Raw genomic sequence first — 27,938 nt, forward strand, 5'->3', positions numbered from 1 at the left:
AGGTACAACTAACTTAAAACTCTATTAAACACATCCTTTAAATATGAAAATCACAACAGACCACATCCTGTTCTACTTTTAATTCCACCCAACAGTTCCCTGAGGGTTCCATCACTTCTCCTACGACCAAATCTAAGACCAAAATTCTCTTTGATCCTTCTAAATGTTCCTGCTGTTCTCAGAGGTATGAGATTTCTTGGGGTCCTTTCACTAGCATCCAGCTAGGTGAACCCTCCAACTCTCCCTCAACCCAGTGTGACTGTGGACTCCCCAGTTCAAGCATGGGCCTCACTGCATCCTTGTTTTGTGGCCCCCAATCAGAAACACCCCCGGTTTCTGATAGCCCTCTGCTACTGGCTCCAGCTGCTTTAAAGCTCCTGACCCAGTCTTCAACTACATGTTTCTGTGAGAAATCACACAGTTAAAACCCAATACAAAGAAAAAAACTTCCCTGCTATCCATTCCCACGATCAAGCGACACTCCTGGGATGTCCCAGATAGAGATTTAAACTAATTATCCACAATTCCCAAACCTTCCCTTTGTCCTGGGGAACCATATGAATAATTTAAACCCCCTACTGAGGCAGCTGTAGACACACCATCTCCACCAAACTGCTCAGAGAAGTCACCCATTTTTAGGGGTTTCCCACTTCAAACTATGCGCTTAGTAAACAAACACAGGTCATCCTATGATTAGCAATTACTTTAAATTTGTTTACTAGCTTCACAAACCAGATGTTTTCATTTATCTTACATTAAAAATTTCAATCCTAAAAGTTATACTCCTAACACATATGAATCATAAAATTAGATATTTATAACATTATGCATTTAGATAAACCAGAGGAAAGTTTGGAGGGAATTAGATATAGAAGTCATTAATTAATCTAATTATCTATACTATATTTATACCATCAGAAAAATATCCTTCAGAACAATTAATCACGCTATATCACTATCTTCTAGGTAATTGTAATTTCTACCCGAATTAGCGGTCTTTAGCCTGTGCAGCACCATGACAGTCACACCTGAAAATACTCAGCAGGTAATGACAGTCAAAGAAATATTATGCAATAAATATCATGTAGGAAAGAATTAAGCAACATTAGCAGATTTGTGACTTGTAGTATTGTCATTTAATGGACTGCTCTCAGTTTACCTAATCTACACCATAATATTTGTAGATGCACAGTCTCAAAATATGCACAATAAAGAATGTACGAATGGGATTCCTTTTACTGCTACATATACAATTTTTTAAAATATTCCTTTAATTTTTCTTTTTCAGTTTTCTTCATAAGCATTCTGACCTTCATTATGCTGATGGTCAAAAAGATATACATGCAAACAATTTCAAACTTGCCTATGTTTGAAAGGAATCCTGAGGGGTGCGGCAGTCTGATGATCAGGTTTCCACATAACTGATTCCAAAGTTGTTCGCTCTAATCAGCCAAGAGATGGATTGATAAAAATGTAAATGATCTCATTTACCAAACAATTTAAGAACATTACATCAAATATTACAATATTACATCAATAAGTACCAATAAAATTTTAAAATAACTTCACTGCAAATGATCCTTTTTTACTGCCAAGGTGGTTTTAAAAAAAAATCTGATTTGATGCAGTGTCAATGATATACTTACTCACGTAGAGTAGAGTCAATTTTAACTCGGGAGTGGGAAATGAAAGTGGGTGTCAAAGTAGGTGATGATCCCACTGGATGCAGAAAGGATTCAAACATTAAAACAAATCCAGCCAATTTAAGAGCTTCAATTCAAGTTAAGCTGACATCAGTCTGGGTAGCAGTTCAGGCATTACAATTGGTCTCAATGTCCTTGATCCAGAGAAGGGGAAATCAGCCAAGGCGTCCCGCCTAATCAGAATTCACTAACATCTGGTGGAAATTACCCATCTACAGGTATCAAGTGAGAACAAAACTGCAGAGAAATAAAATCATGGGTTATGCATATGGCATTGACTGAATAATTGGCACATGTTGAAAATCTTAGATTCGCATAACCTTTTGTCTACCACTTCTGTTATAAATTCTTACTCATGTTTATAATGGAAACTGTCATACTATAGCATCATTCCTGGTGGGAGGGTGCAATTGCTGTGTGACAAGTTTACATAGGCGGTTTCTATTACAATGACATAAAATTTATAACGAGAGTGTAAAAATAAAGACAGTATGTATAAATTAAAATGGGGACTGATTTACACCTGTTCATGCTGGCCCAAATATCCTTTTGTCCTCAAGCCTTGTTCCACTGAATTTGATCCTTTGGGGATACTATATTTAGGAAGGATAGAAAAATAACAAAGGAGGCATTATATTTCGGCAAGATTAGAAAGAAAAGTGTAGCGAAAGAGGGAATGCATGTTGTAGAGAAGGTTATTGTATACAAGGGGTACATGCAGAGTAAATATGATTAGAGCTCATAAGATAAAAAAAGGGGCTTGATATATTTGTAGGAATGTATTACAGGCCTCCTAATTGTGGGAAAGAAACGGAAGTGAGAATCTGCAATTCGATCATTCAGGGAGATTTTATCTATCCACTTACTGATTGGGGCAAAAAGGAAGTAAATAGAGAAGGGATGGAGTGTATACTGATCTCCTTCCTCAAGCACTATATTAGTCAGCCTACAAGGGCCTGGTGTTTCTAGATATGGTTGAGTAATGAAATTGATCAGGTAGACAAGCTAAATGTGGATGAGCAACCTGGGAATAGTGGCTACAATGTTGTAAGGCTTAAGATCGAACTAGAAAAGGAAACAGTCAGTACAAAAACGAAAACACTTGATTGGATCAGGGCAGATATTACAAAATGAGGAGCAAGCCAGTTGAGATGAGGTGGAAGTGGAAACTGGTAGTGAGGTGCTTGTAACAAGAGATTACAATGGTATAAAATGTTTGTATTCTATTAAAAAATGTAACAATCAGCCAATATAAAACCTCAGTATGTACTGAATTTTACGATATGCTTCCAGAAAAGAGTTCATGAAGATAAGAGAGCTAAAAACTGGGTTACCCTGGTTTGAGTCCTTGCATGTGCCCTTTTCTTCAAAGACCATTGTGCGGGCCATACAGGAAGAGCCAACAGCATGGGGCACACATGAAAAGGGTTGCAAGGCTTGCAGAACGTTACTGAGAGGCAATTTTATAACCACAGGCTGGATTTTCATTCCAGGGTCCTGATCTCAATGCTGGAGAATGAATACCAGGTCTGGAAATCTGTAGATGCCAGCGGCAGGACCCTGGTAGTGATTTTCAAGGAGGTGGCCAAGTAACTGGCCACTTCCAGGAGCTCCACCCAATTAAGGATGGTAGGCGGCTCCCAAGGCCTTCCAGCACTAAAAGATCTGTTGCCCCACTGTCAGAGATGGGAGCTGTGGGTGTAGGTAGGCACTTCTAAATGCCTTTTAAAATTTACAAATACAAAGCATTCACAGCTGCCAGGTTGTCATTGTGGGGAGGCAAACCCTCAACCCCTCCACAGGATGGCCAGCGCCCACTGCTGTAACTCAATGGCTATGCTGGTTGCGGGGTGATGGGGGCAGGGGTGGATTTCTGTAGATGAAACACTGACCCGATCCCAGTTTGCCACCACGAGACTGCCTCCCTCCCATATCCCAAAAGTAAAATTCGAGTTGGCGTTGGCAAAGTGACCCGAATAGGCCCTTTAGGTGGCTTAATTAGCTACATGCCGCTTGCAGGCAAGTAGCCACCACCCTCCAGACCCAGCCTGTTGCAAAATAGCCTAGAAGTGGGAACATGCCAGCAAACCAGCACATTGGCCCATGCCGGCCTTCCTGCCACTGGCCCCACCTCTAGCCAAATGAAAATTAAGCCAGGAGACTCCAATCCATAAGAATTTATATGGTCATTAATGAATGGCTGAAAATATAATTTTTGATTTAAAAGAATTAATTCATGGCATATAGTTTGATATAGAGCTAGATCAATAAAAGATTATTTTTAAAATAACATTTAGCAGATAGTGAAATTTTCCAAAGTTTACTTTAAAAAGTAACCCAAGAATATTTTTCAAAAAGTCATGAGGTGCAAATCAACGTATCTATACATATACCAATATGGAGCAAAGAAAAGGAGCATTATTATATCCAGTCTTCTTGTTAATGATACCTTCTGAACCCCTTTCAATGACTACAATACTTAAAAGCCACCAACAGTTATCTAATGTTCTCTCATTTTAAGTACAAATCATGATGGCACCTTGGTCTAATATTTTTAACACCACCCCCCCCCTTCACCCCCATCACACACCCCACTCCCACTCTCCAGCCATATGAAGATAATTTGAAGTGAAAAGCATTGTGGGATGACACTAATTCATGGTGGAACCAATACAGTTCAGCATTAAATACATATTTAAACTTTTTTTTACACAATTAACAATTTACCATGCGGCATAAACAGAATACATTATAAAGTCTCATGAGACACAATTTATATCACACTCATGACACCTACTATAATTCAGTTGCAACTGTACCACCTGCGAACTCTCAGGTCAGCCCACGCATAGGACATAATCACATCCCATGGGTCTAATGCATTTTCTACATCTCCATATTGATGATGTCATCATTATTCAGGTGCCAGCACTGAGAATACGTTCATGGTTATCCACCAATTCCTACAACAAAGTCCATGCGTGCCTTTGAATGTCATATTAGACAGAGCTGTCTCAGCCCCAAATATCTTAACTTAGTTACTTAGTTGGAATGCAATATAAATATAGTTTGTTCAATACACAGTTCCAAAATAAAGCAAGTATTAACCACTTTAATTCTGTACAACAGCAAATCTAATTTTTATTGTATTTACATTTAGACACTATACTGTAAATCACGGTTATGCCAGTTCCATTAAGAGGTGGGAGGATGCAAATCAATTTAATGATCAATTCATATTTAGGGGATTTTCAGGTGTCAGACAGTCATCTCGGAGGAGACAAGAAGTAATTCAAATAAACCAATAATGCTCAACAATCACAATTCATTTAAGATTCAAGTTTAAAAAGGTGCAAGAATTAAAATATTTGGTATTATAGCCTAATGATAGGGACTATGGGCTTTATTGGCACTATCCTAGTGCCAACTCATGAGCTGACCAAACAACATATGTTGAAAATTAGTCACTTCGCAAGTAGAAATATTTATTCTATTGCATAACCTAATCATTATCATCCTGTATCAGTAGTGCACTATATTTTGCTGGATCATTCCTGTTCTTCCGCAATATGAAAGACATTCATAACTCATTCGTGACCATACAAATTATTCGTTTTCCATATCCATATGATAAATATCACTTGAAACACTCTGTACCCTTACACGTAATGTTAGGGGGAAGAAAGTAAATGAGAATATATGGTAAGAGAGAATTCATTGTATGGGAATGATACTGTTGGAATCTCCAAGTAGCCAGTGCCTGCAAGTACATAAACATGAAAAAGCACCAGATGAACTTTATACACTCTCGAACTTTGTACACCCTCAGGGTTTGCAATCACCAGTAAGGCCCTGGGAGTCAGACTGGAGACTTAGGTTGTAAAAAACAATGAAGTTTGAGCCTGTTTACAGCAGATAGGGAAAGAACAGATGGTCCTAGTTTAGGTAGGAGGGAAGGTCTCTGCCTGGGTGAAAAATAGGGACATACGATGCATGTACCTGTTACCAGAGATGTCTGTTTAATGTAAACCTATATGTTGACAAGATCAGAATCTGGAAACTATTCTTGTACGTGACCGATAATGTATAAATATGTTGAACACTTGTAATTTAGCAGAGTGCTATCTCAAGCTGCATTCAGATGGTTCTCCCCTTGCAATTGCTCGAATAAACGATCGTGACCTGTACCTGAGACTCCTGTGGTCCGTTTGTCAAAGTGACCACAACAGTAATCTAAAGTCCAACGATCTTGAAGGCACATCTTGTGGAATGTGTAGAGCTCAACAAGATACGGAAGGCCACCTCGTCAACCACTACATCCAGATCTATCTCCAACCATCTACACCCCGCTTGCCACTGGATTAAGATAGGTCAGGACAAGAGTGCAAGGCGCAATTCTCACACTATAATCCAATTCACTTGCAAATCACATTCATCATCTTTCTATCATCTGTTATCCACCATCTATGTGTCACAAGTCCTGTGCAGGTGCTGAGCGACATAGCAGCAGGTGTGGATTCCCTGGGAGCTGTAGCCATGAACCTGCATGCAGATGGCTCAGGCAATAGAGTCACTTTTACTGGAATGAAACAGAAGTGGAACTCGGCAGCCCCCTCAGCAACTGAGCAGCCTTTTCAGGACTACCCTAGTATAAGGGAAGGGCTGGAAAAGGTGCCCTAAACAATCTCTGCTTCACCTTCTTGACTAGCAGGCCACAGCTGGCAGGGATCCCATCAACACAATCGTAAGTAAATCTCAAAGAAGAATGTGACGGTGGCACTAGTCGCCCATTGGCACATGGAAGGTGCACACCCTCATGGACAATACCACAGTTGACAAACTCGAGAGAAGAATCGCTCGTTGATAGAGAGCTGGCCAGGTACAATGTCCAGATTGCTGCGCTCAGCAATGCTCGTCTATCTGAGGAGGGTCAGCTCAAGGTTACACATTCTTTTGGAGTGGTCATGGAAAAGCAGAACGGCGCGAAGCTGGTGTAGACTTTGTTGTTATGAACCATCTCATCAGTAAGTTGATTTGCCTTCTCAAGAATGTTAATAATTGTCTAATGGTGCATAAACTCCCCCTGCACGGCAACAGGCAAGCAACTCTCATCAGTGTATAAGACCCTTCCATGACCAACCCTGATGAAGTCAAGGATAAATTCTATGAGGACTTCCACTCCTTAATTGCTACTATGCCAAACTCAGGCAAGCTAATCATTCTTGAATCAATTCAACATAAGAGTCAGTGCAGATCACCAGGCGTAGGAAGGGGTCATCAGAAAAAAATCAGGCTTGGAAATCATAATAAAAACAGTTTCCTCTTGCTGAAAACGTGTCCTGAGCATGAGCTCTTTAATCACCAAGGGCTTTCTCCCTCCCTAATCGCAACAAGACATCTTGGATGCAACCTATTCTATGCATTGGCAACTAATCAACTATGTCATCACCAGGCAGAGGGACAGGCAACATGTGCATGTAACGAAAGCCATGTGCAGTGCTGACTGCTGGGCTGACCTCAGAGTTATCATTTCAAAACTAAACATCAAGAGCTATCCCCCTAGGTGCCCCAGGGAACAAAGGTCCGGATGCATCTCAATGGCTCAAAGCTCAAACAGGCAGTAATAAAGGGATCTCTCTCAGAGAAACCAAGAGTTGCCTGTGTTCAAGGATATAATGTGCTCCACTGCTCTAGAGACCTTTGGCCCTACCATGGAACAAGATTGGTTCAATGAAAACAATGAGGAATCCAGAAACAATGAGGTGGGGCATCGCATCTACAGGGTTTTCTTCAATAGCAAGTCATTACTATCCAAGCACGATGCCTACTGAAACATCTGCAAGCTCAGGGAGATGAAAGATGCCTGGCTGAATCAGAAAGCTGATGAACTTCAGTCATATGCAGACCACAAATTCTGGAAGAGATTCTACAATGTTCTGAAATCTATCTACAGGCCCCAGTTTACTGGTTCATCACCAATCCTTGGTGCTGATGGGTCAACACTGCTCACAGAACATGCCCAAATTCTAGAAAAGTGGGCAGAACATTTTAACCACATCTTCAATCAACCTTCCTCCATCAATGAAGAAGCAATCAACAGGTTACCATCATTCTTTTTTATTCATTAACAGGATGTGGGCTTCACTGGCTGGGCCAGCATCTATTTCCCAACCCTAGTTGCCCTTGAGAAGGTGGTGGTGAGCTGCCTTCTTGAACCGCTGCAATCCATGTGGTGTAGGTACACCCACAGTTAGAAAGGGAGTTCCAGGATTTTGACCCAGCGACAGTGAAAGAATGGCGATATATTTCCAAGTCAGGATGGTAAGTGACTTGGAGGGGAGCTTCCTGGCGATGGTGTTCCCATCTATCTGCTGCCCTTGTCCTTCTAATTGGTAGTGTTCGTGGGTTTGGAAGGTGCTGTCGAAGGAGTTGGTGAATTCCTGCAGTGCATCTTGTAAATGGTACACACTGCTGCTACTGTGCATTGCTGGTGGACGGAGTGAATGTTGGTGGATGTGGTGCCAATCGAACTCTCTTGATGGCCCTCCCATATTGTTAGAAATGACAAATGCAATCAAATGCCAGTCTAACGGCAAAGCTCCAGGAGCTGATGTTATCTCAGCTGAGATCTACAAGTCTGAGGTCAATGCCTGGTCAAGAAGCTCACTGAACTGTCTAAGTCTATGTGGAATCAAGGAAGCACCCTGCAAAAGTGCAAAGGTGCCTCCATTGTCCACTGTACAAGGGGAAATGAACCTGCCAATCTTGCAACAATCAGAGGAAACTCACTCTTCCCCATCACCGGCAAAATCTTCACCAGAATCTTTCTAAATCACTTAGCGCAACATCTCATAGGGACATAGCAGCAGGCTATTCGGCCCCTTAAGCCTGCTCTGCCATTTAACTAGATCACAGCTGATCTTTTAACTCAACACCATCTTGCCACAGTATCCCCATATCTCTTGATGTCATCAGTATCTAGAAATATATCCACCTCTGCTTTGAACACACTCAATGACTGAGCCTCCGCAGCCATCTCGGGTAGAGAATTCCAAAGATTCACCACTCTTTGACTGAAGAAATTCCTTGTCATCTCAGTCTTAAATGGCCTACCTCTGTGTCCCCCGGTTCTAAACCTCCCGCCATGGGAAACATCTTGCTTGCATCTACCTAGTTGAATCCTGTAAGAATTTTGTACCCTTTAATGAGTTCACCTCTCATTCCTCTAAACTCCAGAGAACGCAGACCCAGTCTCCTCAATCTTTTCTCATAGGACAATCCTGCCAACCCCAGGATTAGTCTGGTAAGCTTTTGTTACACACTATCTATGGCCAGTATATCCTTCCTGAGGTAAGTAGACCAAAACTGCACACAATCCTCTAGGTGTGGCCTTACCAAGGTTCTCTATAACTGCTGCAAGACTTCCTTATTCCTATACTTAAATCCCCAATAAAGGCTAACAAACCATTTGCCTTCCTAAGTGCTTTTTGCATGTTAGCTTTTAGTGACCTATGAACAAGGACTCACAGGTCTCTTTGGTTATCAACATTTCCCAGTCTCTCCCCATTTAAGAAAAACTTTGCATTTCTGTTTTCCCTACCAAAGTGGGTAACTTCATATTTTTCCACATTATATATCAATCTGCTATGTTATTGCCCACTCACTTAGTCTGTCTAAGTCTCCTTGATGTCTTTTTGCATCCTTGACCAGGATCTGCTCCCAGAGAGTGAGTGAAGTTTTAGAAAAGGTTGAGAAACCACTGATATAATGTTTGCAGTTAGACTGCTCCAGGGGAAATTCCAAGGACAGAACATAATCTCTACACCACATATATTGACCTGACCAAGGCATGTGAGGGCCTTTGGAAGGTAGTGGAGAAATTCGTTTGTCCTGAGAAATTCATCACAATGGTTCAACAGTTCCATGAAGGTATGCTCGCACATGTCCTGGACAACGATGAGTTTTCTGACCCATTATCAGTCACTAATGGAGTTAAGCAGGGCTGCATGCTAGCACCAACCTCTTCAGCATGCTTTTTCTCCTCTATGCTCTCCGATGCCTTCCATGATGGTGATCTTGGCATTGAAATCAGATATCGCAAGGGCTGGAAGCTACTCAATCAGAGATGACTCCAGGCAAAGACCAAGGTCTCCAAGGTTACGCTTCACGATTTTCTGTTTGCCAATGACTGCACTAGCTGCCGTTTCAAAGCTGGACAGGTGAAGTAATGTACTAGCCTGCTCCAGGAGAGTCCTATCTTGAGCCCAAGGTTTCAATCCATGATCAGAACCTGTCAGCAGTGGACAAGTTTACTTACCTCGGCAGTGCACTCTCTTGAGCTGTCCATAATGACGATGAGACTTATGCAAGAATTGCCAAAATAAATTTTAGCCTTCAGTAGACTTTGAATATCAGTCTGGGAATGAAGCCTGCCTATGACCAAAGGTTTATAGAGCAATAGCCATGCCCACTCTTCTCTAAGCATGCAAGGCTTGGACTGTGTACCAGCATTATGCCAAGAAGCTCAAACACTTACACTTGAGCTGCCTTCTGAAGCTTCTGGAGATGGCATGCCAAGCATCCACATGATATTGAGACACGTCACTGATGATCACACAACGTTTAGCACCATTTACGACTCCTCAGATACTGAAGCATTCTATGTCCAAATGCAGCAAGATCAGGTTTGGGCTGACAAGTGGCAAGTCACATTCGAGCCACACAAGTGCCAGGCAATGACCATCTCCAACACGAGAGAATCTAACCATCGCTCCTTGATGTTCAATGGCATTACCATCACTGAATCCCCCATTATCAACATCCTGGGGGCTACCATTGACAATAAACTCAACTGAACTAGCCACATAAACACTGTGGCTACAAGAGCTGGTCAGAGACTAGGAATCCTGCAGCAAGTAATTCACCTCCTGATTCCCCAAATCCTGTCCACCATCTACAAGGCACAAGTCAGGAGTATGATGGAATACCCTCCACTTGGCCTGGGTGAGTGCAGCTCCAACAACACTCAAGAAGCTTGACACCATCCAAGACAAAACAGACCACTTGATTGGCACCCATTTCACAACCACTCACTCCCTCCACCACCGACGAAAAGTGGCAGCAGTGTGTACCATCTACAAGGTGCACTGCAGAAACTCACCAAGGCTCAACTGCTACCATCTAGAAGGACAAGAGCAGCAAATAGATGGGAACACCATCACCTGGACGTTCCATCCAAGACACTCACCATCCTGACTTGGAAATATATCGCCGTTCTTTCACTGTCGCTGGGTCAAAATCCTGGAATGCCCTCCCGAACAGTGTTGTTGGTGTACCTACACCACAGGGACTGCAGTGGTTCAAGAAGTCACCTTACCACCACCTTCTCAAGGGCAATTAGGGGTGGACAATAAATGCTGGCCTAGCCAGCAATGCCCATATCCCGTAAATGAATAAAAAATGTTAAAACTGAATTGGGCTGGTCATGTAGCCAGGATGCCTGACACTCACTTACCAAAGCGAATCTTCTATGGCGAGCTCACGTCTGAGGTGCACTCCCTTGGCTGCCAAAGGAAGCGTAACAAGGACACACTGAAGACATCACTTAGGAGTTTTGATATTGACTTTGAGTCCTGGGAGATGCTCGCCAAGGTTCGCTACGCCTGACGGAGCAAAATGAAAAACAGTGCAGCATCCTTTGAAAGCAAGCGCATATCAGAAGCAGAGAGAAAATACAAGCAGAGGAAATCCCGAGCCAGCAACTCATCCAAATCTTAATAATCTGTGGTACCTTATCCTATCTGCAGCAGAAACTTCTGGGTGCAGCTCAGCCTTAGCAATCGCCTATATACCCAACAGAACCCTACCAAAAACAGATGATGAACATGGTAATCTTCACCCTGAAGGATGAACGTGGAAAGGAAAGTATTACTGCTGTCTTCGCCAAACTTAACTGGTTAATATTCACTGGTTAATATTCACTGGTTTGGTAACCATTCCAGCTATTTTTAAGTATTAAATGAGCCAAATTAGTAGTAAACTTTATCCAATTGTATGAAGCCTTTCAAAGAGCCAACCCATGTCACCCACTGATGCAGTATAAAAAAATTGTTTTCATCGCTCTCTGGAGGATAATCACCAGCTCTAGCCTGTAATGCATACATATTGCAGATAGTGCCATGTTTAATTGCTTTCAATAACAGTGGCTGTTAGCCCTCAAGAGACGCTGCTAACAAGAGCAACTCTAGCTGCAGCTGTTTCAGTGATCTTATTCAACTGTATTTAAAAGTACAGTAACAGCTGGCTGGAGGTGGAGTCGGGATAATTTTCTGATTTCCCATAATAAATTTTATATGAATGTTCTAAATATGAAGCATTTATTTTTAAAGCAATACTATTGTTTAGATAAAATAAGCAAAACTCTCTAAGAAATAATACATATGCTGCACTTCAGTAACTTGAAAGACAAACCTGGTTTGAAGGCCAGTGTGTGCGGTCATGTTAGAAGTAGTTTGATGGAAACAGATTTAATACTCTGTATATTACACTAAACTCGCCATCTGTCTATAACTGGAAGCAAACTGTTTAAATACAGTTAATTTAGAAAAGAAGTATCTGTTGCTGAATTGCTGAATATTTCTACAATTCTCATTGTAGCTAAAACAAAACAATTTTTTGGATTGGTTGTAAAGTGGTGACCCTTAGGAGTACTGGAATCACTGTTCCTCTCACAATATATACAGACTATATATAGGACGGTAAGCAACATATATAGGTCAGTGGAATGGGCAGATAGATGGGAATTGAAATATAATGCAGAGAAATGTGAAATTATATAATTTGGAAGACGAATAAGGGAAATGTACATTAAATGCTAATTTTAAAAAAGTAATGGTGCAGACACTTTGAAGAGGAAGCACAAGTTATTAAATCCTGCATTTTATAAATAAAGGTGTGGTACAAAAGAAAATCATGCTAAACTTGCACAAATCATTGGTTAGGCTACAGTGAGAACATACATAGAGATGTACATACATAGGGAGATCCCAGTAATAGCTGTAAATCAGGAAATGGAAGGGAGGGAGGAACTCTGGAAAATTACAATCACCAGGGAAGTGGTATTGAGCAAATTGTTGGGGCTGCGGGCTGACAAATCCCCAGGTCTGGATGTACTTCACCCCAAGATCTTGAAATAATTGGCTAGTGAGGTGGTTGATGCATTGGTTTTAATTTTCCAAAATTCACTAGATTTGGGGAAGGTTCCATTAAAAAATAGCAAATATAACTCCTTTGTTCAAAAAGGGAGACAGAAAGCAGGAAACTATAAGCCAGTTAGTCTAACATCTGTAATAGGGAAAATGTTAGAAGCTATTATTAAGGATGTTATAGCAGTACATTTAGAAAAATTCAAGGCAATTAGGCAGAGTCAACATGGTTTTGTAAAAGGGAAAACATGTTTAACCAACATATTGGAGGTTTTTGAAGGAGTCACACCTGCTGTGGATAAAGGGGAATTGGTGGATATACTGTACTTGGATTTCCTGAAGGCATTTGATAAAGTGCCACACCAAAGGTTATTGCAGAAAATAAAGCTCATGGTGTAGGGGGTAATATATTAGCATGGATAGAAGATTGGCTAGCTAATAGGAAGCAAACAGGAAGCAGAGAGTTGGCATAAATGGGTCTTTTTTTGGTTTGAAGGATGTGATGAGTGCTGAGGCCTCAATTTTTTACAATTTATATAAAAGACCTGGATGAAGGGACAGAAGGAATGGTTGCAAAATTTGCTGATGACACAAAGATTAGGAAAGTAATTGTGAAGAGGATGTAAGGAGGCTACAAAGGACGTAAGGAGGGACATAAATAGGCTAAGTGAGTGGGCAAAGATCTGGCAAATAGAGTATAATGTGGGCAAATGTGAAATTGTTCATTTTGGCAGGAAGAATAAAAAAGCTTATTATCTAAATGGTGAGAGATTGCAGAGCTCTGAGATTCAGAGGGATCTGGGTGTCCTAGTGCATGAATCACAGAAGGTTAGTATGCAGGTACAGCAGGTAATTAGGAAAGCTAATAGAATGATATCATTTATTGCGAGGGGAATTAATTACAAAAGTAGGGAGATTATGCTTCAGTTGTACAGGGCATTGGTGAGACCACATCTGGAGTATCGTGTACAGTACTGGTCTCCTTATTTAAAGAAAGATGTAAATGCGTTAGAAGCAGTTCAGAGAAGGTTACTAGACTAATACCAGGAATGGGTTGTCTTATGAGGAAAAGCTGGACAAGTTCGGCTTGTATCCTTTAGAATTTAGAAGAGTGAGAGGCGACTTAATTGAAACTTTTAAGATCCTGAGGGGTCTTGACAGGGTGGGTGGGGAGACGATGTTTCCTCTCGTGGGAGAATCTAGAACTAGGAGGTCACTGTTTAAAAATAAGGGGTCGCTCATATAAGACAAAGATGGTTGAGTGTCTTTGGAACTCTCTTCCTCAAAAGGCGGTAGAAGCAGAGTTTTTGAATATTTTTGAGGCAAAGCTAGATATATTCTTGATTAACAAGGGGGTAAAAGGTTATGGGAGTAGGAAGGAATGTGGGGTTGAGGTTACATTCAGATCAGCCATGATCTTATTGAATGGCAGAACAAGCTCAAGGGGCCTATCCCTGCTCCTATTTCATATGCTCATACATGAATTAGGAGCAGGAGTAGGCCACTTGGCCCTTCGAGCCTGCTTTGCTATTCAATAAAATCGGATTTTAACCTAATTTAGAGGCCAGGATTTTCACGGTCCCAATTGGGACCCGAACAAAAATGGCCACTGAGCAAGGCAGCTAGAGGTCTGTACCCGCCCTCAGCCATTCTCACGAGGGCAGGGGAGGAAGTGGTCCCAGAACCTGTACACTCATATGAAGACGACAAGTGACAGTGTTGTGGGCTCACTGAGAGCCCAGCTCAGAGAAGTTTTTTTTAAATTTTCATGTCTTTTGCAGAGTTGTATCTGTGGTCAGTAGGGTTAGTTATGACAGTGTTGCGATTGGAAGATGTAACTGCCCCTTAAACAATGCATTTGCCAGATTGTTATTTCTACCAATTGGTAAGCTGTTAACATTATAAGTGTGAAAAAGTTTTCGGATAAGTTTAAAATTTCATCTAACGCTTAAAAAGATAGAGTACATTTCATACTATTGAAAGGATAGCCTGGTATGATAACCAAATGTAAATGTTTAATCTTTTCCTATTGCCTTTATGTAATCAGTCTAGACATCCGTTGAGATAACAGTTCTGAAGTCTGTTTGTTTGCTGAGGGAGGTTTATGGGCTCTTGTTGCAATCCAACCACCTAATCATTTTACAGGTACTTGACCTTGTTTACACAGTTGGTTTGAAGAGTATTTATTTATTCAATGTGTTTTTTGGGCTATTCAACAGCTTCCAACTGTTATAATAGGCCTGTGAGTTCTGTTCATAAAGCGGATGTGTGGGGGAGTGAGGGGGTGAGGGCATTTAAAGAGATCAGAAGGTTCAACTATATACAGATGAACCGCTGATTGCCTTGGAAGCATCAAGCCGAAGCTTTTTGAGAACAGAGACAAGCCTTTTAACCTGCCTGCCCTGGACTCAGCCCACCTCCATGCCAGGCCCCCCTCCAGGCCACTTAGGGCCTGGACCTCCGGAAGATCCCACCTGCTTGCAATCTCGAGACAGAAGTAGGATCCCAACAGCAGAATGAGTCCTGTCTCCCAATTCTTGCCTCCGGAAATACAGCCTGTCTAATTTTAAGAAGGGTGTCAGGGCTATAGAGAAGGGATTCAGTAAAACAAAACCAAGAATGAGTGACGTTCATTATCAAGTGAAATATTTAATGTTATCATGGAAGGTTAAGAGAAGACCTGACAGAGGTACCATGAATTATAATTTTGGTAAGGTAAAAAACTTTTTCCATCTTTATGCAGAGTTGTTTGGACTTGGGAATTCCCATCAGAAATAATGTAGAAGCAGAATCACTAACAGAGCTGATTTTTCTCTCCCAACAGGCTCCAAGAACAATTCAAGCAAAACACACCAGATTTACACGGATTTTCCTGCTGGGGCTAATTTAAATATTATTGGTACATTCCGTGTACCAATGGTTTAAGCCATTAGCAAGAGGAAGCTTGAGGGCTCCTGAGGTCTTCAAGGTGGTATCATAGGACATTGTTTTATCCACTTTTATACAAAATTATTTCAGTGGTTTTATGAAAAGAGCTTTATAGTCTTTTATGGCAGGATTGAAAATGACAGCTTTTACCAGTATGCTAAGTTTTCTTTGACCTAGCATTTTTATTTCCCTCTTGTATTGGAAATGGTTCCATTGATCAATCTGACTTTTAAAATTACAGAAGTGAAGTAATTCAACAATGGATTCATTAATCAGTCAGTTTAATGTTCAAACCCATTGCAGATTTTTCACTGGATGTGAGGATTGGTCATGGGTAATTCAGCAATGAGAAGGCAGAAAATGAAGTAAACTGGCTTTAAAGCCTCAAGAGGGTGATTCACTTACTTTGGAAACACACTGTACTCAAATTTGATGGAATCAGGCTTGCACACTGTACATTAGAGATCCCCAAAGAGACAGATTTCTATGCAGACCAGTGTTTAGGAAAACAGGACTGTTAACATGTCAGCTGTTCCTGAATATTTAAAAGTTGAAATCCATTTTTGTCAGCCAGATGCTAAAATTTGCATGCCTCTGCCGCTCTTGTTTATTTTATTTTCCCATCAACATGCTTATATTGTCGTTCCAGTCTGGGTGGCTTCAGCAGTCCAAGGAGGAGTTTGGGTGCCTCTGCCATCTGCCTTAAAGGGAGCTGATTAAATCACAGCAGTGCAATGTCAAGTTGAAGGAACAGGGAAAACAAATGAGAGTATGAAGAATGATGTTTCAGGAATAGGAGGAGAGTAATGGTTTGACTGCACGCTTTTCTTCAATCAAGGTTTAATTATATCGACAGGAGGAGCAAGAAACCTTGCTTTGTGGTAAGGAAACAGGTGTTAATGGTTCAGGAGAGGGTTAGTCAAATTTCTTCAGCAACTGTCAAAGGGACATGTGGTTGTTTTCCTTTGTCTACAATCAAATAAGTATTATTGCAAGATGTACAAGTAGCTGAACAGTACTGAATGCAGCCTTCATCACCATGTGTAAAAAAGCTAGGAGGGTAATTTTTTGCCAAATACCCAAGATGCTAAGGAGGTAAAGAGATAACGAAAGTGAACTTAAACTGAAATGTCAGTTTAGCCCATGTTTAGCACAAGACAGCATCTTGGTAAAGGTGTTGAAGCAAATGCTAGAAATGGCTGCCTGGAGGCATGTTAAACAACTGATAGTTATTTAAATAGCTGCTAGTGCTCATTAAAGAGGCCACATAGCATTTTGGTGGCTAGGGCTTCTACTAACATCTTTCCCTAATAGCAATCAGCAGTGTGGAAGTAAACACGGCATTGACGTTGATTTCATGCTCTACAATTCTATATTATACAAATTTTCTTGAGAACTTCACCAAGAAAGTGTAAGTGCTATGCTACTCCACTTTATATGGGTCACCAGGAAAAGGGAGTGTTTGAACATGCACATCCTGCTAGGCAGCCTCCGTGGTCTGGACAAGGAATTGGGGGGAGTCACAAGGCTAGGTAGAACAGCATTAGCTGTTTCAGGAGAGGGGGACAGGCAAGATGGCATTCCTTCCCCATTTAGGTACAGGACCGCTCTCCTCCTCTGATCTCCTCCACCAGAACCTCCAGTGCCACATCGATAATCTGTGCACCCATTCCTTTGATCCTTGAGTCGTCCTGCAATGTGCTGCTGCTGTGTGCCAGCCAAAAAACTCTACACTTTCAGGAGAGTGGGTGCAAGAAGCCTACATAGCACTCCACAAAAATTGCATCTAATCAGTACTTGCTAAACCTGCAGGTTTCTGGTTAGCACCTGCAAGCATATACAAATCACAATCATCATCAATTAACCCAAAAATTGCATGCTAAAGCTAGACTTTCAGCCAGGCGTTTCTTATTAGAACAGCATATGTTTAGCACCTATTTTCACCCTTTAGCCATAATAACACCCTAACAGCCTTCAGAAACAAGTTATGAAGCTGCACCACCTGATGACATAAAAGCTAAAAATAAAGACCTGTAAGATGGATAGTACCTACACACCATAGCTGAGAAAGCAGTAGTACCAGGGTTCATGGAGTGGTCTGCCCTGATCTGCATCCAGTATTATTAATAGAATTCCAAATGCAAAGCCCTCTAACAATTATATAGGCATAGACAAACACCAGAAAAAGCATGAGCGGAGAGGAACATTCTTCAGGGTCATTCGGACTCGAAACGTTAACTGTGTTCCTCTCCGCAGATGCTGCCAGACCTGCTGAGTTTTTCCTGGTATTTTTGTTTTCATTTACTAGTCATGTTGCCCTTCAGCATCAATCCCACTTCACACCCAAAGCATCTGTCCAAAGAGGTCTGCGTGTAACCAAACAGGCTAGTAATGATAAGTGACATCATACATGGCAGCTTTTGTTACTCTGGACGATCTGCATATTGGTGATCCTTTAACATTTTTGTACAGGTCCAGAAGAACAACTCAAGTCTTTCCAGAATCCATCGACATTTTGTGAATTTTCTCACGCAATTTGCAAAAATGCTATCATCATACCCATTTAAGAGATATTTAAGTGCAATATTGAGAATTTTATTAATAAACCAGAAGGGCAATAAAATTCAAATAGTTTATTTAAGTACTCATCTTTCAAGTGCAGTTCATAAATATAGAGAGAAAAATATAGAAAGAGTGCTACCAGAAACAACTGACAATTAGAAGCTGCGCTGCATCCAAAACAAAAAGGGAACACAAACAAATGGTACACCATGGCAAATAGTAGGCTCTAAGATTTTCCAATCCTACACACTGGAGGACTTGATGAAGGGGGTAAAGAGGAAAGGTGTGATCTAGCCAGAGAATGGAAGTAGGCCCTCCAGTCAAATTTTATGAAGGTAGTGCAACCAAGTAGTCATGACAATCAATGCCAAGAATCTAGCCTCAAGGAATTGGACAAAGTGCCACGCAAAGGGCAATTACCTCACAAGTGGTCAAGGTCAGTGAATGTATCTTCAATTGCAATATTTCACCAACTACACCACTAAAGTCACACATTGCTCAATGAACTACACCGGCTTCATTCATCTACCATTAATTTCTAACAATCACAACTCATACCCAACATTCATAGCTTCACCTCACCCCCACATGCTTAGCACCACTGCTAGCCTCACACCCATAATTCACAACTTGCACACACTGCCAGCTGTTCAACCATTACAGCCACATCATCGAAACACATTGCACCACACTCATTGACACACCTCTCTCCCTTATGCAGGATAACATGACACATAACTGGAATCAGCATGACCTAATTAGTGGGATTCAGGTATAGCTGCATGACCATGACTCAGTGGAGGAAACATAGCCACTCCAATGATGGGGACCACTGAGTATGCCAAAACCATCAAAGATGACAGTATCTTCATACCTAATCCTCCTTCTCAACTCTCTCAATTTCTTCTGATTTACAAGGAATAGATGATGTAAGCACGCACCTCTTGCTTTTCACCCATTCCCTCACCACAATCCTACCATCATGCCTTTCTCCTTTCAGATCTGCAAGAACTGAAGTGGTGGAAGAGCAAGCGGTTGAAAAGAAGGAAGACAGTAATGAAGAGGCCACACATTGCTCAATTTTACATTCACAGCCACCAGCTCAGATGCTGACATGTAATTTAGAGAGCTTAGAGGTGGGATATATGTATGCTGAGACACTAGGGACAAGTGCCCTGCAGCCAGAGTAGGGGATAACAGTAGCACAGGTTGTTTCTTTAATCTCCTATAAAGGGGTTGTAGGCATATTTTTTAAAATCTTGTTGACTGGTAGCACCATCTACAGATAGTGGCCTGTCATCTCCACTTTTCCTGCACCTTCTTCCTCTGGCAGACACCAAAAGGGGCACAATTCCTGCCAATTCCCTTTTGAAAATGACTATTGAATCTGCTACTACCTCCCTTTCAAACTGCATAAAACAATTCTTCCTCATGTCACCCCTGGCACTTTTGCCAACCACCTTAAATCTTTGTCCTCTGATTATTGGCCCCTCTGCCATTGGAAATAATTTCTCCTTTTTTCTATCAATATGCTTCATGATTTTGAACATCTCCATCAAATCTCCCTTTAGTTTCCTCTGTTCTAAGGAGAACAATGTGAACTTCTGTAATCTTTCCACATAACTGAAGTTCCTCACCCCTTATATCATTCCAGTAAATCTCCTCTGCACCTTCTCCAAGGCCTTAATATCCTTCCTAAAATGTGGTGCCCAGAACTAGCCTAGCCAGTGTTTTATAATGTGTAGGAAAGCTTTGTTGCTTTTATACTCTATTCTTGTACTTATTAAAGCCATGGATCCAGTATACATTTTTAACAGCCTTCTCCAACTTGTCCTGCCACCTTCAAAGGTTTGTGCGCATACGTCTGCATGGGTATAAAAATTGCATAATTAGTTTAGGCACACTTTACTAAATCAGATGAAGAGCCCCAAACCATAAAACAGCCCTAATAAGGTCAATTGGGAAATAGTAATACTACTTCTCCAAGCACAGTATGAGGGGGAAAAGAATGCAGTCAAGATTTAAGCAGTTTTATAATTCCCCATGCATAGGGCATAATGCATTTTCATTGTTCTGCCTTATCAAACCTTTTCGAAAGACTACTGTGGAAAGGCACATTGAGGGTGTTTATTAGTGCATCAAATATAGGGTAAATTTTCTGAGGCACTACACTACTGGCCATATTTAACCTGAACAGAAATAAGGCACTCAACCTAGTGTGCCTTACTTTCAAGGGGTCCAATTTTCTGACGGTGATTTAGGCCAAAAAAATTGGACTTTTGATTGAGAAAGGCATAAATAAACCATAAGGGAATGAGGATGGAGCTAAAGAAGGTAAACTAAAAAAAAATTGACAGGTAAAACCAATGGGCAACATTTAAAGGGGGGGGGGGGTCAATAGAGTTCAGAAAAAATGTATTGCTAAAAATATGAACAGACTAGCTGAGCATGAGATGCTATGTAGTGATAAATAGGTGAGGATGAAATGAAATTTAAAGAAAAGATCTTATGCAAAGTGCATAAACGATAAGGATGTTAAGAAACATAAAGCTTTTAGAAAAGGTTAAAAAGAAAGACAATTAGGATAACAAAGACAAATAAGAACTAGAAGTATCAAAGAATGTAAAAAGAAACAGCTCATATTGGCCAACCAGACTTGCTTGTCAGGTGCAATCCCTATACTGTAAGAGCATTTTGAACAGGGCCATGTTCTCCTGCGGCATTCCAGGGCGTGGCTTTTAAAATACTGTCACATTAGCAAAGGGAAAATTAATGAATTTAGGAGGAACATATTTGCAACTGGCTGCCAAATGGTGTCAAAGCAGATAACATTGATGCATTTAAGGAGATGCCTGATGCATACATGAAGGACAAGGGAATAACAGGAAATAACGGGAGAGATAATAATAGATAAGGAGGTTTTGTGGAGTACAAACACTAATGTAAACGAATTCAGCCAAATGGATTTTTTTTTGCTGTAGATTCTATGGCCCTGGCTTTAAAGGGGTACAGGTATGGTGTATGGGAGACCCAAAGCAGAAAGGGCACCTGAAGAGTCTAAGGACATGGTCCAACTAATCTTAACAGGTTAGGCCTCATTTTAATAAATCTTAATCAAACTTCTGCCTGAACCCAGCAGAAGGCAAATGGTTAGTGTTAAATACCCAATAAGAATAGACAGTGTAAGTAGTGGAAGCTGTATATTATGCTATGGATGGTTGTCAGCATATGAGGCCTCATTTTAATATTTAAGTAAACTGATTTTAGATGCTGCAGTTCTGCGGGCACTCTATCAGTCGGTGGTGCTGAAGCAGGAGCTGAGTTTTAGGACAAAGCTCTCGGTTTACTGGTCATTCTACATCCCCATCCTCACCTATGGTCATGAACTGTGGGTAATAACCGAAAGGATAAGATTGTGTGTACAAGCAACGGAAATGAGGTTTCTCCGCAGGCTTGCTAAGTATACTCTCCGTGACAGGTTCAGTAATCCAGGAGAGCCTTGGAGTAGAGTCGCTGCTCCTCTGAATCAAGAGGGGCCAGTTGAGGTGGTTCAGGCATTTGATAAGCATGTCCCCTGGTAGGCTCCCACTGGAGCTGTACCGGGCATGGCCCACTGGGCAGAGACCTCGAGGCTGACTCAGGACACGCTGGAGGGATTACACCTCTCAGCTGGCCTGAGAATGCCTGGGAAACCCCAGAACGAGTAGGAATCTGTGGCTGAGGAAAGGGAAGTCTGGTCAGCCCTGCTCAGCTTACTGTCACCTCGACCCTCACCAGGAGAAGCGGTGAGAAAATGGATGGATGGATGGACCTTTATTGAATTCTCTAACTTCAATAGAAACTTGTAGGCCTCCATACCTTCATTTTTTTCTCCTGATGCTTAACTTCATTGAATTTTTTGAGGTGGTAACAAGAAGAATCAATGAGAGCAGCACATTTGCTGTAGTCTACTTGGATTTTAGCAACTTTTTTGACAAGGTCTCAAATAGCAGTCTAGTCAGTAAAGTAGGAGCCCATGGGATTCAAGGCAAGTTGGATCCAAAATTGGCTTGGTGGTAGGAAGCAAAGGATAATAGATTGACAAGTATTTCCGTGACTGAAAGGCCTTTTCCAATGGGATTCTGCAGGGTTCTGTATTAGGTCCCATGCTTTTCGTGGTATATGTCAATCATTTAAAATTAAATATAAGGGCATGATTAAGAGGTTTGCAGATGGTAGAAGGCAGATGATGCAGAAAATCTCCCAATGATTGATAGTGAGGAAGAAAGCAATAGATTGCAAAAATATATCAATGACTTGGTCAGAAAGACAGAAAGGTGGCAAATGGAAATCAGTGCAGAGAAATGGGAGGTATTGCATTTGGGGAGACTGAACAAGGCAAGGGAATACACAATAAATGGTAGGATACTGAGAAGTGTAGAGGAACAGAGGACCTTGGAGTACTTGCCCACAGATCCCTAAAGTTAGGGTAGGTAGATGAGTTGGCTAAGAAGGCATATGGTAAACGTTCCTTTATTAGCTGAGGCACAGCATTAAAGTTGAGAGGTTATTCTAGATCTGTGAAAAAATAAACTAGTTAGGTCACAGCTAAAGTACTGCATACAGTTCTGGTCACTGCATTATAGGAAGGGTCTGATTGCACAAGAGAGGGTACAGAGGAGATTTACGAGGAGGTTGTCAGGAATAGAGAATTTTGTATATGAGGAATGATTAGACAGACTGTTTTCTTTTAAATGGAGGACGTAGAGGAGTGTTTTAATTGAGGTGTCTAAAATTGTAAGGGGCCTGGATAGGAAAGACCCATTTCCCTTAGCAGAGAGGCCAATAACCAGGGGACACAGATTTCAAGTAATTGGTGAAAGGATCAGAGGGGAGTGGAAGAGAATCATTTTTCACTTATAGGGTTATGGAGTTCTGAAACTAACTACAATGGTGGTATAGGCATAAAATCTCATCATATTTAGAAAAAAAATTATTTGATATGTGCTTGAAGTACTATAACCTACAAGACTACGGACCAAGAGCTGGAAAGTAGGATAGGGCTAGACAGCTGCTTTTTGGGTACCAGAGATGGACCAAATGGTCCCCTTCTGTGTCATAAATTTTCTACGTTTCATTATTTGTGGGCTTGAATTTTAATGTCAGACCTGCTCATAGCAGAGGAGGACAGCAGTGGGTTGGAAAGCCGAAAGTTTCACTAGTGGGTTTGACAGTGGCTTTTTAACCCAGTTACTGTATTTGCATCTGGCTTCCAGGTTTCCCAACCAATTAGAGCTGGTGGCTGTGATGATGACCAACATTGGCAATCCTTCAATTAAATAGTGAAGCTGAAACAAACCAATATGTCAAGAAAGAGTCAGGTATTTCACAGATGAAGGCTCAATGTGGAAAGACAGCTTGAAGCTTCTTCATTGTGTTGCTGGACATCATGCTGCAAGCTGTAACAACTCTGTTCCCTGCAGATGGGAGAATGAAGGCAGCCTAAGGACAAGCAAGCATGGCTGGACAGGCTGAGAAGGTCAGCAGCAAGAGAGTGGTGCCTCCCTTCTGGGAGGAGTGCTGCAAGAGGTTTAATGAGCTCATCAGGACAGGAAAGGCAAGTGGCAAGGCATATTCAAATCTTCTCAATCCGCCTTCCCTAGCCTTCTCCTGCATATCACTCCTCAGACCAACAAACCAGTGCACCCATCTCTCTATGTTGACTTGATGCCAGCAGCCACTGAAATGTGACAATGATGCCTTGGTGCCTTCTTACCTTTTCTGTTCTAATTTGTGTCTTTTATCTCACACCAGGTTCTACAAGCACCCTCAGGAGCTGTTGCCAGAAGAGGATGAAGACTCCTCAGCAGGTCACCCTGTGGAAGCACAGTCACATGACTCATGCACATCCTCCACCAGCTCAGATACACCTAAAGACAGGTAGTTGGGCTGTCACGAATGAGCAGGAGCAGGTGTTGGAGACCAGTACAGAAGTGGACAGTCCCCATTCAAGGGCTCAGGACCTTTCAAGCCCAACTCAGATAGATGCAGGTGCTGAGTCTGGGGGGTAATCAATAAAGAGGAAAATAATAGAGCAGCAGAAAACTTAAGGTTCTCTCAGTGTTTCCAGAGGCGCTGCACACAACTGGAGGGAGATAGGAGTGGTCCATCTCTATTACGAGTGTCATGATATTTCAAGCCTTCATGTTGATGTTTACATCCATGCAAAGAGTGACCACCTGCATGGAGCATCAGATGCAGAAGGTAACCGACTGCATGTTGACCCTCAACATTGGCCTGAACATTTAGGCTGCTACTTTAAGCAGAATGGAGGAAAACCTTGTCTTGACTATTTAGCACCTCACTAAGTGTAGAAGAGCACTCTCCAACACTTAGCTAGCAAGGAAGTGTGGGTGGGCCTTGAGAGGGAAGATGGAGAAAGGGGACATGGAAGTGGAGGTTTTGCTCAAAGCGCTTCCACTCCTGGCTCCTTGCCAGTACACCCTCCCTTCAGTCAGAGCCTCACATGCTACTTCCTGCTCCGATGCTGAGTGTGCCCCTGCACAGGTGCAATTGGATTGCTTCCTCCCTTCCTCTTCTTCACACTTATACTCCTGCTCTTCAGCTGCTTGCCATACAGCTGGTAGTAAGGGCTGTCCCCTCATGATGGAGAGGTTCTGCAACATGCAGCAGACCAGCATAAATCTTTACACCAACACTGCCCTTGCCAGGAAGGGGGGGCCATAAAATTCTGCCCATTGTTCCACCTCCATAATGGCCTGCTTTATTATATTTCATGTAGCAACATGGCTTTCATTGAATGCATGCTGTAAATGTGTGCATGATTGCATGCCAGAGTCATCAGCCATGTCATCAGTGGATAGCCCTTGTCATCCAGCAGCCATTCTTTGGTTCATCATAATGGCTCAATGCATCTTGTACAAAAATGAAGGCATCATAATTGCTTCCAGTTGACCTGCATGATCCAGTGCAATTAGGGATGGGCAAAAAATGCTGGCCTAGCCAGTGACTCCCACACCCCATAATAAAATAATAATAAAAAATCACACAGCCATGCTGGCTGATGTGATGTCCATCTCACACAACAAGGATCAGTTATTCAGCTGTCCCTTCACTGTCACTGGGTCAAAATTCTGGAACTCCCTCCCTCACAGCACTGTGGGTATACCTGTAACACATGGACTGCAGCGTTTTAAGAAGGCAGCACAGAGGGATTTGGGGGTCCTCATGCATGAATCCCAAAAAGCTAGCATACAAGTTCAGCAAGTAATAGGTAAGGCAAATGGAATGTTGGCCTTTATTTCAAAGGGAATGGAGTATAAAAATAGGGGAATCTTGCTAAAACTATACAAGGCACTAATTAGACTCCACACCTAGAATACTGTGAATGGTTTTGGTCTCCTTATCTAAGGAAAGACATACTGGCATTGGAGGCAACCCAGAGAAGGTTCACTAGGTTGATCCCGGGTATGGAGGGATTTTCTTACGCGGAGAGGTTGGGTCTCTACTCATTGGAGTTTAGAAGAATGAGGAGCGATTTTATTGAAACATATAAGATTCTTAGGGGGCTTGACAGGGTAGATGCTGAGAGGTTGTTTCCCCTTGTGGACGAGTTTCGGACCAGAGGGCATAATCTCAAAGTGAGGGGTCGGCCATTTAAGACAGAGATGAGGAGGGATTTCTTCTCTCAGAGGGTAGTCGATCTGTGGAATTCTTTTACCACAGAGGGCTGTGGAGGCTGGGTTGTTAAGAATATTCAAGTTGAGATAGACAGATTTTTAATCAGTAAGGGAATCAAGGATTATGGGGAAAAGGCAGGAAAGTGGAGTTGAGGATTATCAGATCAGCCATGATCTCATTGAATAGCGGAGCAGACTCGACGGTCCGAATAGACTATTTCTGCTCCTACGTCTTATGGGCTCATTACCCAATTTATGGTGGTAAATAGGTGTCAGGTCTATCCAGAAATTAGACCTTCATTTGTCATTGCTAACTGCTTGAGATATGTTGCTGAATTAGTACTAATATAAACCACATTGAACTGGATTCAGATATACAGCATCACCAGACTCATACTCAAATTACTGCAAGTGCTTTGTTTTTTCTCATGTTTGCTGCAACTATCACTATTTGTCCCTTTCTACAATTTCCACTGGCAACAAAAGCTTGAGGAATCTTGAGCTATTTGGGGTAGTATATGGGTTATTCAGGAGAAAACAGTCATTTGACCCGAAAGAGAAAACCTAGGTCCTTGGAGGCAGCTTTAACAATGGCAGAGACATGGGAGCAACACATTTGAGGTCAGAGTGAGTAATGCAGCCGAGTATCAATAGATGAAGGAGGACTGAGGATAGAGCCAGCAAAAAGAGAGGTTGGCAACAATAGCACATCTGAGCATTCATTTCCTTTTTAAATTCTGGATGTGCACAAGCATAAACATAACAGCTAGCATTTCCATGTATGTTGCAGAAGAGATTATATACCAGCTTTCACAATCTGAAGACATCCAAAAGTACACAGGTAATGAAGTACTTTTTAAGTGCAGTTAGTGTTGGAATAATGTAAATCTCATCCACCTCCAGTAGGGTAGCATACCCTCAGCATGGCACTGAAGTGTCAGTCTAGTTTACATTCTAAATGGGGCTTGAACCTACACCTTCTGATACAAAGGCGAGAATGCTAGCTCCAAGTCAATGCTTATACCTATTTTTTTTAAATTAAAGCACTTAAGAGTTTCTTAGCAACATAAATAGGCCAATGTTGCTGAATACATTTGAGAGCTTGAATACTGAGCTCAAATTACAATATTTGATTCAGAATAAGTGGTACAGATCAAGCCACATAATAGGCACTGGCAAATACCATTCTATGCTCACATTGTGAGAAAGAGGCCACATTTTCTTTGTGCCTGTGGTGCAGCGTTCCCCTAAATAGCTTGGTGAACACAAAGTGCAGCTCACAGCAGTTACACTAGTGCTACCCCATAAGTATTTTGTTGTTTTTGTTTGCTGGAGGCGGGCTGAAGGTACAAATAGCAGAGGCCATTTCTTAAACTTATCTTAAAAATCTTATATATGCATGCACCTCCGGTCAATAAACTTCAATTATTTTTGTCACACTTTTATGTCAATAGTTAACTTTAAATTCTTTAAGTAACCTCTTAAAATTGAATTGCCTACATTAACAAATGGTGATTAGCAAATGTTTATGAAGCAATCAAAAATGAAACAATGTTGTTTTCATTCAACAACTGAAAATTGGAATGCTCCAAACAGGCCTCAAATAAAAAACATTTCAATTCAAAAATTGCACAATAACTTCACAATAACAATTTAAAGTTAATAATTGAGTTGTCGCCCAAAGCTTTAGTTCAAGGACCTCTCAAAAGTTTCAACTTTGATAGAATTTTTTTAAAAACTCACAGCAGTTGAAGATAACTTTCAACCACATCTGTGCATGTGCAATTTTCACAACTTCCAAACACGTAATCTGTTCATCAAGAGGATTGAGAAGTAGCAGAGCTTATCCATTCATCCTATGA

The 27,938-nt window shown here is 41.5% G+C and overlaps 1 protein-coding gene and 1 long non-coding RNA gene across 2 annotated transcripts in view; both read right to left on the minus strand.

Annotated features, from left to right (window-relative positions):
* Positions 1-27,938, minus strand: part of LOC144680472 (exostosin-1-like) — a 709,158-nt gene that overhangs the window by 666,256 nt on the left and 14,964 nt on the right. The gene's annotated exons all lie outside the window — the stretch shown is intronic.
* On the minus strand, positions 1,503-27,932 carry LOC144680477 (uncharacterized). The gene is made up of 3 exons (XR_013576565.1): positions 27,820-27,932; positions 4,501-4,666; positions 1,503-1,940 (listed from the first exon to the last, which is right to left on the minus strand). It is a non-coding gene; the product is annotated as an uncharacterized LOC144680477 (long non-coding RNA).

This window comes from Cetorhinus maximus, chromosome 5 (assembly GCF_964194155.1).
Source record: "Cetorhinus maximus chromosome 5, sCetMax3.hap1.1, whole genome shotgun sequence".
Classification (NCBI taxonomy): domain Eukaryota; kingdom Metazoa; phylum Chordata; class Chondrichthyes; order Lamniformes; family Cetorhinidae; genus Cetorhinus; species Cetorhinus maximus.